This window comes from Diabrotica virgifera, chromosome 6 (genome assembly GCF_917563875.1).
Source record: "Diabrotica virgifera virgifera chromosome 6, PGI_DIABVI_V3a".
In the NCBI taxonomy this organism is placed as follows: domain Eukaryota; kingdom Metazoa; phylum Arthropoda; class Insecta; order Coleoptera; family Chrysomelidae; genus Diabrotica; species Diabrotica virgifera.
Window position 1 is genome coordinate 155,575,049 of NC_065448.1, and position 16,605 is coordinate 155,591,653.

Sequence of the window (16,605 nt, forward strand, 5' to 3'; positions counted from 1 at the left end):
ATTAAAAAATAAAATAGCAATTCTGCTGACAGCATTTGAAAGTTTAAGTGAAATTATACCGGTTTTAATTATTTGCATTGCTAAAAATATTTTTTTTTATTATTAAACAAAGCTATTTGTTTATAGGCCAAAAAATTGTTTATAATTTTAAAACATTGCTGAGGCCCCTAAAATAATCCGATTTTAATTCTGTAAAGTGTATTAGATAGGTAGAGCACATCTTTATATGTAAATAAATTAGCCAACTTCTAAATGGTCTACCTTTGGTTCAGAAAGATTTTAAACAAGAATGTGTGTACTTTGTATGTATGTAAGAAGTTATACTTCTATTATAATATAATTTCAACGAAATAAATATACCTACTTAACAGTTACAATACAAAAAATTAACAATAATTACCAAAAATGAACCAAAACTTAACATAGCCAAATATTAAAAAAAAAAGAAAAAAATATGAATCGTCCGGGATTTGAACCCGCAATCTCGCGATGTTTTGATCTCTGGTCCAATGCTCTACCAACAAGGCCATCAAGCCGCATGCTACTTACCTTTCAGATATACATAATTATACATCACGGTGACAAGTGAAATATAAAAATAATTTTTTTATTATTTTACGCCCAAGGAAGACAAATCCAAAGACACAAAATTATAATAAAAAACATTTTAAACCACCTTTTTCAAATTGCGCAAGTTGTATTATTAATATTAATGTTAATAAATGAAATATAAATATTTTGACGTTTCACAATTGGACAATTCACTTTAACTGCAGTGCCTTAAAAATTTTAAAGCACTAGTGCCTTAAAGTAGCATTTTTAACGCTCCTATGGAGTCCTAAAAATTGAATTTTTAACACGTTTGTAGAAAAATATATTTAAAAACACTAATATATTCTTTCCACACCTTTTCTGGACTGATACATACATAAATTAAAACATTTTGAAGTATAACTTCAAAAATATAATATAACAACTATTTAAAAAGGCAGTATAACTATTAACTAACCTTTGTTGTTTCTCTTCCCACAAATTTTAAAACGCAACAACCATACATAACCAAACCGTCAACCGTCCAAACCACAGCTGCGCTACAGCTGCCATATTGGATAATTTTTGACATGTCATTTGAACATCCAATCAGAACAAAGTTATAATGCGCATGCGCCGGGACCGTAGGTTTTAACATATAAAAATTCACCCTCATATCGCGCGTAAAGAAGTATAACTTCAAAAATTTGAACTTTTTTAAAAACATTTATATTGCAAATTTATTATGCACGATCTATTAGGTCGATTTTAATGAAATTTGATAGACCATTTAAGTAAGTTACAAGAACTTTCTAAGCGAATTACTAAGCTTCTAGGTGCCACCAAAGTGGTTAAGAAACATTGAATAACAACAGGCGTATTTTGGCCCATTATTTTGTATTTATTGCTATATGGCAGAAAAGGTAATACCTTAAGACATTTTTGACCAGTCGTATATTATACAAAATTCATTTATCTTTTTTTGATTTCTTTACGAGTTTGTTCCAAAACGAACTGTTTTAAAGTTATAAGCAAAGAAATCAGAAAAAAATCGATGTTTTTTGAAATTTTTAAATATTTTAATTTTTTTATTAATGTTCCGGGCATATTTGACTGATAGGTCCTAAAACGTTTTAAATGAACCTATTCTATTCAATCCATTGGGATTTTTAAATTTTTAGTAAATATACCTATTACATAGAAGTGGTTTTACTTCATGTTAGAGTTTGTTTAATAATTTACACTTATAAACAATCACCAACTCGGGATACTTAATATGTCACGTAAAATTCCAAGCTCCCAATGACGTCTTCAGGCATCCATGCCATGCAGTAGTATACTGTGTATGTTCTTCTTCTCTTCTTTATGTGCCTCATCCTTTAAGGACATTGGTGATCATCATGGCCCATTTTATTCTGTCTGCAGCGGTTCTGAACAGTTATATTGTTCTTTTTCCACTCCACTCCTTTTAGTTTTCCAACCAGGACGTGCGTCATCTCATTTTTATCTATTTCTTAGTATATGACCAAAGTAGCCCATTTTTATTTCCTTCATGGTGTTGAGTATTTCTTTTTATTTTTCATCTTTCCTAATATTTCTGTGTTAGTTACTTCTTGTGTCCATGATATTTTCCACCTTCTACGATAACACCACCTCTCAAAGCTGGCTGGGTGTTTTTTCAGTTGCGTCCGTAATTGTCCAGCCTTCTTTATACAAAAGAACAGAGAATACATAGCATCCCAAAACTCTAGTTCTAATTTATATTCCTAGTTTTCCATTGCATAATACTGTTTTTATCTTATTGAAAATACAAATACTTCGCTTCTTTGATTTTTTTTTGATTGTTTTATTTACATTTATTTCGTTTTTATTTTTATATTTTTTCTTTTCCGATATTAATGTCTTTATTTCTTGTATTATGCATTGTTTTGCTTTTAGGAAATGTATCGTCTTCTAGTTGTTGTTGTATGGTGTTCCTCGGATCTTCTCTAACTGTCTTCATTTTTCTGTATCGTTAAGTAGTCCTCGTCTTTCTACTTTTTGCACTTCCTGGTGTATTTGTTCCCTTTGATTTGTGACAGAGATCAGCTTCTTTTAGACTTCTTAGATTAATTCTATGTGTTTTGGTGGCTGCTTTTATTTCCTTTAGTTTGAGTTTCATCTCTGCTAAAACAAGGTTGTCGTCACTTGCTATATCTGCCCCTGGGTAAGCTTTGGTCGATACTCTTGAGTTACGAAATTTTTGCTTTATAATGATGTGGTCAATATGGTTTCTTATTATGTTCTCACTGTCATCTCTAGGGACTTTCCAGGTGTATATTCTTTGGACTGGTAGTGTGTAACATGTATTCACTATATCGCATGATAAAATGTTATGTATTACACTCCTAGCCAAAAAAATCGGGACACCTTAAAAATGGGTCAATTATGATGTCTCGAATCTCCTAAACCTGTTGTCCGATTTTAGTGATTTTTTTAATATTTTATAGGCTTATTCTCTAAGAATATGGATGTAGTAATAGTGTTGCTGAATAGGTAAATGTCATTGTATACCGAGTGTAACAATAATACTGTGTTTTTTTCTGAAAGTTCGTAACACCCTGTGGAATATTCTAGCATTTAAGAAATATTGAAATTGAAACTCAATTGTAGCCTTAGCCTTTCTTAACATTCTGCTTTTTGACTCATCGACTCATTTGACTCATGTTGGATAATGAAAAAGTTAGGTAATTTGACAACTAGCCATGTTCTTCATCAATACAGGGTGTTTCTAAATAAGTGCGACAAACTTTAAGGGGTAATTCTGCATGAAAAAATAATGACTGTTTGATTTATAAACATATGTCTGCAAATGCTTTGTTTCGGAGGTACAGGATGTTACACACGAACGATTTATTTATTGCTCTAAAACCGGTTGAGATATGCAAATAAAATTTGGTGGTTTTTCAGAGGCAGTCAAGGCGCATTTTTGACATACAATTATGTATTTTATATTCATCATTGGCGTGCATAACGGTCATATTACCCGGCCATATTACCTGTATGCACGCCAATGGTGAATATAAAATTTTTAGTTGTAGGTCAAAAAATGTGTCAAAAAATGTGAAATAGCTACCTCTTAAAACCTACCAAATTGTATTTGCATATATTAACCGGTTTTAGAGCAATACATAAATCGTCAGTTTGTATCAAAAAATTTAACATCCCGTATCTCGGAAACGAAGCATTTGCGGATATATGTTTATAAAGCAAACTGTCAATATTTTTTCATGCAGAATTAACCCTTAAAGTTTGCCGCACTTATTTAGAAACACCCTGTATTGATGAAGAGCATGGCTAGTTGTCAAAGTACCTAACTTTTTCATTATCCAACATAAGTGAATAAGTCAAAAAGCAGACTGTTAAGAAAGGCTAAAGCTACAATTGTGTTTTAATTTCAATATTTTTTTAATGCTAGAATATTCCACAGGGTGTTACGAACTTTCAGGAAAAAACACAGTATTATTGTTACACAGTTACTGTTCAGCAAAACTATTATGACATCGATATTCTTAGAGAATAAAGCTATAACATATTGTAAAAATCAATAAAATCGGACAACAGGTTTAGGAGATTCGAAAAATCAAAAATTTCCCATTTTTAAGGTGTACCGATTTTTCTGGCCAGGAGTGTATGTATAAAATATAACATTTTATCATGCAATATAGTAGAGCTAGATCAAGATCTCGCTTGGTGAAAAGATGTTTCATTTTTAGAAATGCGTTTCTGGTCTGCTCTATTCTATATTTACTTCTTGTTCTGAGCCTAAAGTCTTATGTAGGTAAATATCCTTAGGTTCTGTCCTTATGTATGTCTTTAAAGAGTAAAGTTTATGTAACGTGTTGTGAGATAAAAAGTAATGAAACTTGTGGAGCTGGGAGATTTAGCGATAAAAACCTATATACTTACATCATATTTATTGTTTCCCACCTTTAGACGTATCAGAGGAGTATGTTAGCTAAAACTGTGAGCAACATGGATAGTCCATAGCGGCCAGCGTCAGCTTTTGAACTGAGTAGAGAGCTGTGGAAGAGTTTGCTATGGAACTCTAAGGACTTTATTGCCTTCTTTATGTATGAATAGAAAAAAAAGTTGTGGCTGGCTAATTGACACCCAAGTCTATGTCATAAAACCAAAAAAAAAACTAAAACTGTCACTGTCATAGTGGTACTTGCCAAACTCGTCCGATACGTCTAAAAGTGGGAAACAATAAGAAAAATGTAATAGGTTTTTGTCGCTAAATCTCCCACCTCCACTAGTTTCATTTCTTTTATCTCACAACTTAATGTGTTTTCCATCTTTTGCGTTATTTTGCCGGTTATTAGCGCGCTCATTACTGTATTTATAATAGTCTTGTAACAGAACAGTCAAATAATGATGTTTCTCTGTTGTAAATGACTAGTTTCTCTTGAGCCCTGGTAAAAATTTGGAAGGTACGTTCATGTGTTGTGCATCCGCTGATTTTAAAGCAAGATAGTTTCTAATTATATTTTATTTAGATAATTAGCTGGGCCGCTTTGAAAAGTTGATGTCTCAATTGTCCGTCCGTCAGTTATCAGCTGCCATCTACGTTCGTGACGTTCACCAAAACACCCAAATTACCCCATTGCCGCGGCTTTTCTAATTAAACGGCTATTCGCAGAGAAGGAAAGTGATTAAATATTCAGTTGGCCATGATACCCGTAGGTAGCGGTGGGATAGTGAAGAGGAGGAGTGGTTTTGCTATACTGTTCCAAAATACCGCATCCTTGAACGAATGGAAATAGTTTTCATTAACAATTCTTTTATGTTTAATAAGATTGTCACCAGCAGCTTCAAATAAACTATCTAGCTTTCCATTGAAGCAGGAGCTTCTATTTGACGAGATACTATCATCAAAAATAACTTAATCACACTACCTACAGAGTGAACTATAATATGGCAATATATAAAATAAAATAAAACGTTGTCACAACGGATTCTTGCACAAACATGATTTGCAAACAAGTTAAATCAAAACAATCAGCCGTGTGATGAATCACTCATGTTAAATATAACGTAAAGTTATCCTGTAGTTAAGTTATAATCCTCGAATTGGTGTGATGTATTATATTTAACTTAACTACTTGCGTTATTTCTTGACAGTTCTTGAGTTATCTGATATATCAACTGTCACTTTATAATGAGACGTTAAACCTCAAGTTATGAGATAACTCTATAGTTATGTTAAGGATGTAAGGTCAGGTTATATTTTGACTTGTTTTTAGACAGAAATCAAGTGAATTTAGAAGCTAATAATTAAGAATAGAAGGGTAATACAGTTTTAAAAATTATAAAAAAATCAAATCGAGAGATTTGAAAGTTGAAATTTTATTGACATAGGGATTTTAAGTAAGTACTGTTATTTTTATCCAGAGTTGCCAGATGAGATTTTATAAATCCCCCACTTAAAAACTGAAATTCCCTCAAATTGAAGCTCAAATCCCCCAAATTTAAATTCTTGCCGCATTTTAATAAATTAGTAGTCAAATGAGGAGAACAGTAAACCAAAATTATACTACTTATCAACAAGGGCTCTGGAAATAATTCATAGTTCCTATCATCTTCGATTTTATGGGAGCATAATATACAGTTCCCTGTACATTCGCAAATTTAATTTACCATGGCCCCTTAAAATGCTCCATAATTTTCAGCCCCCGAAAAATCCCACTACAATTTCTGCTTAGAAAAATTTCCCCAGACGCTTTCAAATTACCCCAAAATTGTGGGAAAATACACCAATCTGGCAACCCTTTTCTTCTATCTATTTTTTGATACACCACCGAACCCGAACAGCTGTTTGCTGTTGGAACTGTTCGGTCATCGGCGGTGGCCGACGACGGATATTTGCTTTTACGGTTATCCACCATCCTGTACCATGTTCCGAACAATCTCTCGCACTCACTCCAACTTGTACTAATTCTACACAAGGTTTTCTTTGTTACTTTAAACTTTGTTACTCAAATGTTATTTCTCTTTTAACGTTTACGAAATAACTATATCATAACGGTGATGCATACGTCACATCTATTTTACGTAAATAGTTATGGGCATAGTTATCCCTGAGAGTTATCTTAACTTTAACTGAAACGTTAAAGATAACTTCGGTCATTCATCACAGGGCTGATTAAGTGAAACGTACGTCGGCATGTAATATCAATATAATTATTAGGAAATGGCTATTAGTCCATTAAAATGTTACATTTTTTAGGCCGTACCTTGCATTTCTTAGAGGAGTCAATTTTATTTCTTTAATGTGTAGGGGGGATTAGTAGAAGCTTAAGTTCAAGTTTTTGGGGTCGCCATCCTTGTCCCCCGGTCGCCATCTTGGAAATAGGGTGCAAAGGGGTTTCGCTCTATATATCGTAAACTACCAACCCTACGGAAAATCTAATTAAACATAAAATGTAGAAAATTAAATTTTCCACAATTTTGTTTCTATTACTTTTTATCGTCAAGTGACCAACAAAAGAGATATAACCAAAAATATTTAAATTTTTTTTAATAAGTTTCCTGTTGGAGGTTATAACTTTTTTTCAGTTCATTTTAAAATAAAATAACATTATAGCAATATTGTAAAGGATTTTTCAGTGAACAATTTCCACTATAAAGTTGTTTAATTATATTTATTTATATAGGTTTTACAGCGCTCCAAACTTGACCAGATTCTCGAATGCTCATAGGGGTACAATAAAAACAAAAGTTAGGCTTACTTTTGTATCTATATATATTTTTTATTCATACAATTTATTATGATTTTAACATTTCTATGCTATTATTAATCTGTTTTTGACCTTTCTTCCCACTATAAAACTTATAACTCTAAGCATATAATATAGAAAAGGCCCAAGAAGTTGTTTGAGGACAAATTCGCCGCTTCAGAAGAAGAATGACGCAACCGCAAAATGCAAAATTCTTAAGCAGAGCAAAAAAACGATTTTTGATATCAAAATCATAAAGTATGATAAAAATTAGCCATTCACCACACCGTGGTCAGGATCTCGAGATATAAGCGTTTTGTGGAGTGTGCCGCTTGTATCTGAAGTAACATAACTTTTTTCCTATTATATATTTTGACTCAAAGTTTTCCAAAAAAACTTCTTCATGAACTGTATTTTATTGTTGTGTTGGTTAAATATAAACTAAAAAGTTTGTCACTTAACTTTTTTAAGTAAACATGAAACTAACGAAATATGATGACAAAATGTTAATAAATTATTAACAACTCCTTTTTTAATGTGTTTAAACATTTTGGACAAATTTCATTCTTATCTACATACTTCAAAGATGACACAGTAAACTTTTTAAAAGGAAATATTTACAGCGACCAAAGATACAGCGAGGCAAACTTGAAAAATCATCAAAATTGATTTTTGTCATTTTTGTATAAAATTAATTTTTTTAACTTGTTCCACCAACTCTAGATAAAAATAAACTTCAAAAAATAGAAAACATAAAAATATACCCAAAATTGATCATTCACCTTAAATTTGATTTTCGTGGTTGGCATAACGGTTAATGCTGCTCGTCTAATATATAGATAGAAAAGCATTATTTTTCTACGAGAATTCGAGAATCTGGTCAAGTTTGGAGCACTGTAAAACCTAGATAATAAATAGAATTAAACAACTTGATAGTGAAAATTGTTTATTGAAAAATCCTCTACAAAATCACTATGATGTTATTTTATTGTGAAATGAACGTAAAAAAAGTTATAACCTCCAAAAGAAATTTCTTACAAAATTTTCTCTTATTTTTGTTTATAACTTTTTTGTTGGTCACTTTACAATAAAAAGTAATAGATATAAAATTGTAGAAAATTTAATTTGATTTATTTTATGTGAAATTAGATTTTCTATAAGGTAGCTAGTTTACGAGATACGGCGCGAAAGCCTTTTGCACCTCTTTTTCCAAGATGGCGGCCGGGGGACAAGGGCCTCAACCCCAAAAACTTGAACTTAAGCTTCTACTGAACCCCCCTACACATTAAAAAATAAAATTGACTCCTCTAAGAAATGCACACTAAATGTAACATTCATTTCAATGGACTATATTGTCCCGGGGGATGTATTTTATAAAGGTATTTTATTAAGTAGTTGACCTTTTTCAATACTGAGGAGATTGATGGACATTAAACAGCTTGAACATCATACGGACTATTACTAATATAAAGATGTGATATTAAAATTAACCACATTCAGTAGCCCAAACTTTCTGGCCTCTTTCTATAATCTTATAAATATTATTTTTTTCTTTTTTCCTTTTTCCAGTATTTGTTAATACTAATCCTAGATACTCGAAATTTGTACATACTCAGCTTTTTCTTTTTAATTTTTATGCATTTTTCCTCGTTTTTTATATCCACTTTCATTTTCATATTTTGTATACGAAGATTTCAGAAGTTTGAAAGTTCCAAGATACAACATGCCCACAGGAAAAAAGAACATAATATATAAGTTAAGAAATAAACAAGACGAAATTATGACTGATGAGGAAATAGTGAAGACAGTAGAAGATTTATACAGACAACTCTATGAAACAAGTGACTCCGATGAAAGACGCCTTTTACCAAAAATAGAGAATCAAGGCTCAGCACTAATGCCGAACATAACTATTGACAAGACTACAAATACACTTCAAAATATGAAGAACAATAAATCCCCAGGTGAAGACAAAATAATGACTGAAAACCTAAAACTAGGAGGACAAACGTACTTTTACTGGCACTTGATAAATTTTTCAATAAATGTTTCTGCGAAGCGATAAGACTGACGCTGACACAGTGGAACAATGCGGAAATCATCTTACTTCATAAGAATGGAGATATCAGCGACCTTAGAAATTACCGTACCATTAGCTTGTTGTCACAAGTATATAAGCTATTTACAAGAGTTATTACCAACAGACTAGGAAGTAAGTTAGATTTTTATCAGCCAAGAGATCAAGCAGGTTTTAAAGCATGATATGGTACGAATTATCATTTTACAAGTAATTCAGAACTTAATAGAAAAGAGTGTTGAATATAGCAAGCCATTAGATCATCGCTATATAAACATGATCATAATCAATGCATTTAAAATAAAACGGTAAGTGCGACAGATTGTTTAGAACAGTATTAGAGCATGTCTTTAACAACGCAAATCTGAGTAAAAAAGGAATTAATGTCAACAAAGAAATATGTACTTAGTCATTTGAGGTTCGCTGACGATAGTGTTCTTTTTGCTGACAGCATCGATGAAGCAGTATCGCAACTGGAGAAACTATACCTAATCTCCCTACAAGTTGGATTAAAAATCAACCACACAAATCATGACAAATCTTGTGTTAAGCGAAAGATTTCAGTAAGTGGCATGTACATTGAACAAACTACCTCTTATAAGTACTTAGGACATGAGATAAGCATATGAAGAGATAATTAAACGTGCTAACTAAGCCGCCACATAGGATTCACTTGGGTGGCATTCGGCAAGCTGAGCTATGTTCTTAAGTCAAATCTATGTGTCTCAAAAGAAAAGTCTTTAATCAGTGCGTGTTGCCAGTACTTGCATATGGTGCAGAAATATTAACAGTAATCAGGAAAATAAGAAATAAAATTTGTGTTACACAAAGAGCCATGGAACGCTCGATGTTAGGCATTTCTCGTAGGGATGCGATTACGAACAAGGAAATAAAACGGAGAACAGGAGTGGCAGATGCCATAAAAAGAATTATGACCGTTAAGTGGAACTGGACCGGGCACATAGCTAGAATATCGGATAATAGATGGACACAGCGAAAAATATACTGGAGGCCAAGGCAAGAAGCATATCTTAGTAGAGGTCGTCCGCCAACACGATGGTCTGATGATGTAACGGGTAGTCCTTTCAAGACGACAGACTCAGTAAAACTCAAGTTAAAAGTAAAGTAAATATATTAAAGATAATAATATACCAATATATTAAGAGATACTAAGAGAAAATGTAGATAGATATATTAAAAGATAATAATACTAATATATTATAGATATACAGCGTGTCTACTTAAGTTGGAAACATATGGGAAACTTTTTTATTATTAATTTTACGAAACAAAGATATTCTTTATAAAAAGTTCTGCATGCCCCAAAACCTAATATTCAGTCATCAGTAGTGTGACCAACTAGCCCGAAAAATCCGGGACATGACCCGAATTACGAAGTTGTGTCCCGGCGTCCAGGACAAGGCTTCCGGGCCATCCGAATTTTCAACTTTTTGGTAAAAATCTATATTTTCGTTTTAATTCTAAGAATTTACATCAAATTAAATTGTTGAGACGAAAAAAAAATTTTTATCGTGGTATAAATTTTAATAGTTCTATGAAAGAAAACGAAAACTGTGGAATTTTTTTTATTTGGGTTTTAATTATCGTCTTCCGAAAAGACCATTCAAAAACAATAATAATTCATGTCACAATGAATCATGCCTAGGCACGCATGCCGCATCGAACGATGTAATGTAATGATTGCTGATGCATCTTTTTTTTCGGTTTTGTCAACTACTTTAAGTAGATAAACCTCTTGAGTTCGTTCGCGAAATATGATTAATTTCCAAACCGTTGCATGCTTTGAGCCAAATTCAAATCTGCTGCGTTGCAATATGATTTTTTTATCTAAACATTTATTTTATTGTCAGTACAGTAATCAGTTTGAATCCGAAAATCGATTAGTGACCATCTCGGAAATATTGTTTTTGACCCGACTTTTTCATTCCAATATATTATTATTGTTAATATGAATATGGAACCAACACACGAAAGTAAAAACAGAAAACGATATTGCACTTTCAATAAAATATTGGAAGAAGAATTTCTATTTTTGAAAAAAAAAGTAACTCTAACAGTGACATGAAGTGAGATACTTGTGGATCGGAATTTTCGATCGCCCACAGTGGTAGAGCGGATATACTAAGTCACATCAAAAGTGAAAAACACCGAAGAGGTATCTGCTCCGCGTCCAGCAGCAAAAAATTGACTCAATTTTTCAAGCCAACAGCTTCATCGAGCATTGATTTAGAGACAGCAGCTCGGGAAGGTGTTTGAGCGTATCATTTGATTAAGACCATCAAAAATATCATTGTCAACATAAAAATGTTAAATAACCAATAAAATGATGATATTAGAGTCCTATATTTAAAAAAATAACAAATGGCCCGTTTTTCATTCAAAAGTCCCGGATTTTAGGTATTTTTTTTCAGCATTGTCCCGGATTCGACTGAATTGGAGTTGGTCACACTAGTCATCAGATATAAAATTTTCTCAATATTATACGAGGTATGTCAAAAAATATGAATTTCGGTCAAGGGTAAAGTACCTTTATTTCTGTCAATATCGAAAAATCTTATGATAAAAAGTTGTTTGGATTTAAAAACTCAGATCAAATATGTAATTACATGCTTCTAATTGAAAAAAAGAAGAGTGTGTGTACTTGTGTACGCACGTAAGAAGTTATACTTCTTTGTCGTCATAAAAAACAGTTTTTTTATATACCTCATACAAAATCGGTAATATTTGCTATAAGATGGTTATATTTTAGGGTTTAGATCATTCAGAACTTTCTATGACTTTTCTTTCGTAAAATTAATAACAAAAGTTATCATAATTGAAATAACAGAAAATAATGTTGATTATATATGTTGAGAAAAATTTTTAATTTCTTTTTCAATTAGAAGGATGTAATTCCATATTAGAATATAGTTATATTTCCAATTAACTTTTCATAATAACAATGTTCAATATTGTAAAAATAAAGCTACTTTTCTCTTGAGTGACATTCATATTTTTTTGACATACCCTGTGTAATACCCATAAAAATTTACTATCTGATGGTTGAATCAGAGATTCTAGATATTGCTGAACCTTTTATGTAGAACAACTATTTTTCGTAAAATGAATAATAAAAAAGTTTTCCATATTATGGTTCCAACTTACAGGGACATACTGTATATTATGACAAAAATATTTTTAAATCTGTAGGCAAGTCAAAAGTGTAAACTCAACCTTAATTTAACAAGAGTTATAGTCGGTTCGCTAAACTCACGACACAACTGGCTAGTGTTTTTAGTAGATATTTTTTTTGTTTTTGGCCAATTTTGTGAAAATTGGCAAAATTACTAACTATTTAGTAATTATTTTCTTGTCAATTTTACAAAATTGGCAAAATTACTTACTAAATTCACTAGACATTTGTAGTAACACTGGTGGTACTCATTATTTTCTTTTAAAATATCATACAATATACAGGGTGTAACAAAAATACAGGTCATAAATGAAATCACATATTCTGCGACCAAAAATAGTCCGACTGAACCTAACTTACCTTAGTACAAATGTTCACATAAAAATAGTTACAGCCCTTTGAAGTTACAAAATAAAAATGGATTTTTTCCAATATATCGAAAACTGTTTGTGGTTTCTTATTGAAAACGGATATGTGGCATCCTTATGACAGGAATATCTTAAAATAAAATTATAGTGAAATTTGTGCACACCATAAAAATTTTATGGGGGTTTTGTTCCCTTAAACCCCCCCAAACTTTTGTGTACGTTCCAATTAAATTATCATTGTGGCACCATTAGTTAATAACAATATTTCCAAAACTTTTTTGCCTCTTATTACTTTTTGGAAAAGCTAGTTTTTGTCGAGATATTTTGAATATTTGTCAAATCCACCATATATTTGTATACTGTTACGTACTGGTAATAATACGAAAAATTATTTATAAATAATTACAGTTTGAGGTATATTTTGAACCGTATTAGAAAAGAAGCCACATCTCGATAAAAGATGCCTTATCGGAAAAATACTAAGAGGCAAAAAGTTTCAAAAACACTCTGTTTAACTAATGTAACCGCAATAATAGTTTAGTTGTAACGTACACAAACATTTGGGAGGTTTAAAGGCACAAAACCCCCATAAAATTTTTACGTAAACATATTAAAAAAGAAGCCGCATCTCGATTGAAAATGATTTATCGAAAAATTACTAAGAGGCAAAAAAACTTTTAAAAACATTGTGTTTAACTAATGGTACCACAATAAGAATTTAATTGGAACGTACATAAAAGTTTGGGGGGTTTAAGGGAACAAAACCCCCATAATATTTTTATGGGGTGCACAAATTTCACTATAATTTCTTTTAAAGATGTACCTACCATAACAATGCCACATGTCACTTTTCATTAAAAAATCTCTAATAGTTTTCGATATATCGGAAAAAATCGATTTTCATTTTGTAACTTCAAAGGGCTGTAACTTTTTTTGTGTGCCTATTTGTACTAAGGTAAGTTAGGTTCAATCGAACTATTTTTGGTCCCAGAATATGTGGTTTAATTTATGACCTGTATTTTTGTTACAGCCTGTATTATTTACAAAAGTATATACAAATCCGGTATAATATCCCTACTTTATAGCATTTTCAATATCTTCCGTAAGTCCAAACGGTGAGATTAAATTTTTTTTCCAATGCATCCAACTTTCTTTGAAGCGAAGCTGAATTGTTCAAATATAAAAAAACTCTCCTGCGGTGTTGTCCGTATGAGATGATATGCCAGTCTCTAATGCATCATTGTCCTCTATGTTTACTTTTAGATTTATCTGTATAGCCTACAAAATTAATCCAATTTAAATTTTAGATCACAACTACAACTGATATGAATAACATTGTAACTCCACTTATAATGTTTTTCAACTATTGCTTAAATGATATCTACAAAGGACAACTTTCATTTTGATCTAAAAACTTTTATCCTATCTTATGTACCTTAATATAAAGTTTTTTAATAAAATAACCTCATTGTAAGTGCAAATTTTGAATCACTCAGTGGAAAAACTTTGTAACCAATGTTACAATACTATAAATTTCTATTATTGATGAATATTTTTATAAACACATTGTAACATCTATATAATTTACGAGTGAACTAACTTCCACTGTTATATCTGATGTTCACAGTGGATTACATGTTCAAGAAGCATCAACAGCGAAAACCCCTTCCTGCATCAAAGGCATTAGTTTATTATTAGATACGTCTGCTAAGTAAAAATTCCCAAAGAAGAAAAATCTTGGAAAGGAGAGACAAAGAGATCCAAGTGTTTTCAAAATTAATATTTTGAAGAAACTGAGGAACTCTGACCAAGAATACACTAGAAAAACTGTAAAATTAACGTAAATGAGAGAATCGGGACCTCGATGTAACGATAAATGTAACATTAAATGTAAATCGAAATTATATAAAAAAAGAATGACTCAATTCATTTAATAATTTTTGGGCAATAGCTGATCATTATAAACAGAGTGATTTATGTAGAGTTTGTAGAGCATACTTATGCAGATATAGTCCGTCCGCTATAACTTTTCCCATACGGTACGAATCATTTTCAATCAAACTAAATCAAAACATAAATTGAAACGAACGTCGATGTGTATATACATTTTGTATACTGTATACTATATACTACACACATCGGCATACGTTTCACTTTCTGTTTTGACTTAATTTGATTGAAAATGAATCGCACCGCATGGGAAAAGTTATAGCGGACGGACTATTCTCAACCAATAGTGAAAAGTTAAATGAGTCCACGTAAAACTGGTAAATATGAATATAATTTGCAGTTAGCAGAACACTGACACCAAGTTTGTAAGAAACATTTTTGATACTTTACCAGATAATATATGGTTAACTACGCTATTCAAAAAAAGTGGCATTGTAGCTCGACTTAAATCAGAACCATTAATGCTAACAACAATGTGATACATGAAAGCGAAAAGCTGAGGAAAAGTTATAAAATATGGATTAAGCAAATTGTAGCTGGAGCATCACATGAGCTAATGGTTTATTGCATATAAGGAGACAGTCTGTTACCAACGCACTGTACTTAGCTGAGAATATTTTTTAACAAAAAATCAAAATATTAAATTATTCTTCATTATTTATTTTTTAGTTGTTATATCCACTTGAAAAAGCATAAGATAAATGTGTTTATTGGTTTTACTCACTCTCAATTTACTTCTTTCTTTTCCAATCTCCTCGTTCTTTCAACATCATGTTACCTATGCACTTTTTTGAGGCTTGCGTACCATTTCCTGTGATGGAACTTGATCAGGATGATTTTCGTCCTCTAAATAAGCTGGTTCGTCTAAAATTAATAGATTTATGTAAAATATTGTTATGTGAATGTATGAGATAGCCACTTTACACGATGCAAGTAATTGCGCAATTTCTTGCAGCAATTGAAATTGCATCGTGTCACACGAGAATTGCACAGAAAAGGTGCAATTACTTGCAGCAACTTCTTGCTGCAAGAAGTTGCAGCTAAATAGAACATGTTCATGCAATTCTTTCTGCAATTGTTATATATAACACATATTATAATTTTCTCAATAATCTAACATTTTTAATCTAATATCTGATAACTATACTCAAAAAATCACATTTAATTTATAAAAACAACATAACCTAAAATTTATGGTTAGGTCAAAGTTTCTGTCTATTTCATATCAGCTTCTGTAATTACTTGTACCCTGTAATCATTTTATTGCAGAAATCTAGTTGCAAGTTGCAACTGATTGCAGAAGTTTTTGCTGCAAGAACTTGTGCTATAAATTTCGCAATTACTTGCAATGTGTAAAGTGGCTCAAATGTAGGAACAAAATTTGTTTTAACTTATTTTCAAAACACTTACCTGTAATCATTGACAGTAATAAAAGACTCCAAGTACTGGATCCTCCGAGTCTTTAGTTTTGAATAAGTGAGATCGTAAAATCGTCCCGGTTGATTGATGTTTATCCCCAGTTCTCTAGTGTAGAGAATCTCTACACTACCTCTACGAGCCAATAGGTTTTTATCAGTAATTTTGCGATTGAAAATCGCACTCACACAGTTTGGGCTTCCACAATGACATGCAACAAGCATGTTAATAAGTCCAAAAATATAATATGAAAACTATTTAAAAAGGCAGTATAACAATCACTCTATATTTATCAATCAACGACATAACCAC

At 31.6% G+C, this 16,605-nt stretch overlaps 1 long non-coding RNA gene across 1 annotated transcript; it reads right to left on the bottom strand.

Moving 5' to 3' along the window:
- Positions 1-12,966: 12,966 nt before the first annotated feature.
- LOC126887514 (uncharacterized) lies at positions 12,967-16,386 on the bottom strand. Its single transcript, XR_007699095.1, has 3 exons — positions 16,288-16,386; positions 15,602-15,741; positions 12,967-14,205 (listed from the first exon to the last, which is right to left on the bottom strand). It is a non-coding gene; the product is annotated as an uncharacterized LOC126887514 (long non-coding RNA).
- Positions 16,387-16,605: the final 219 nt, after the last annotated feature.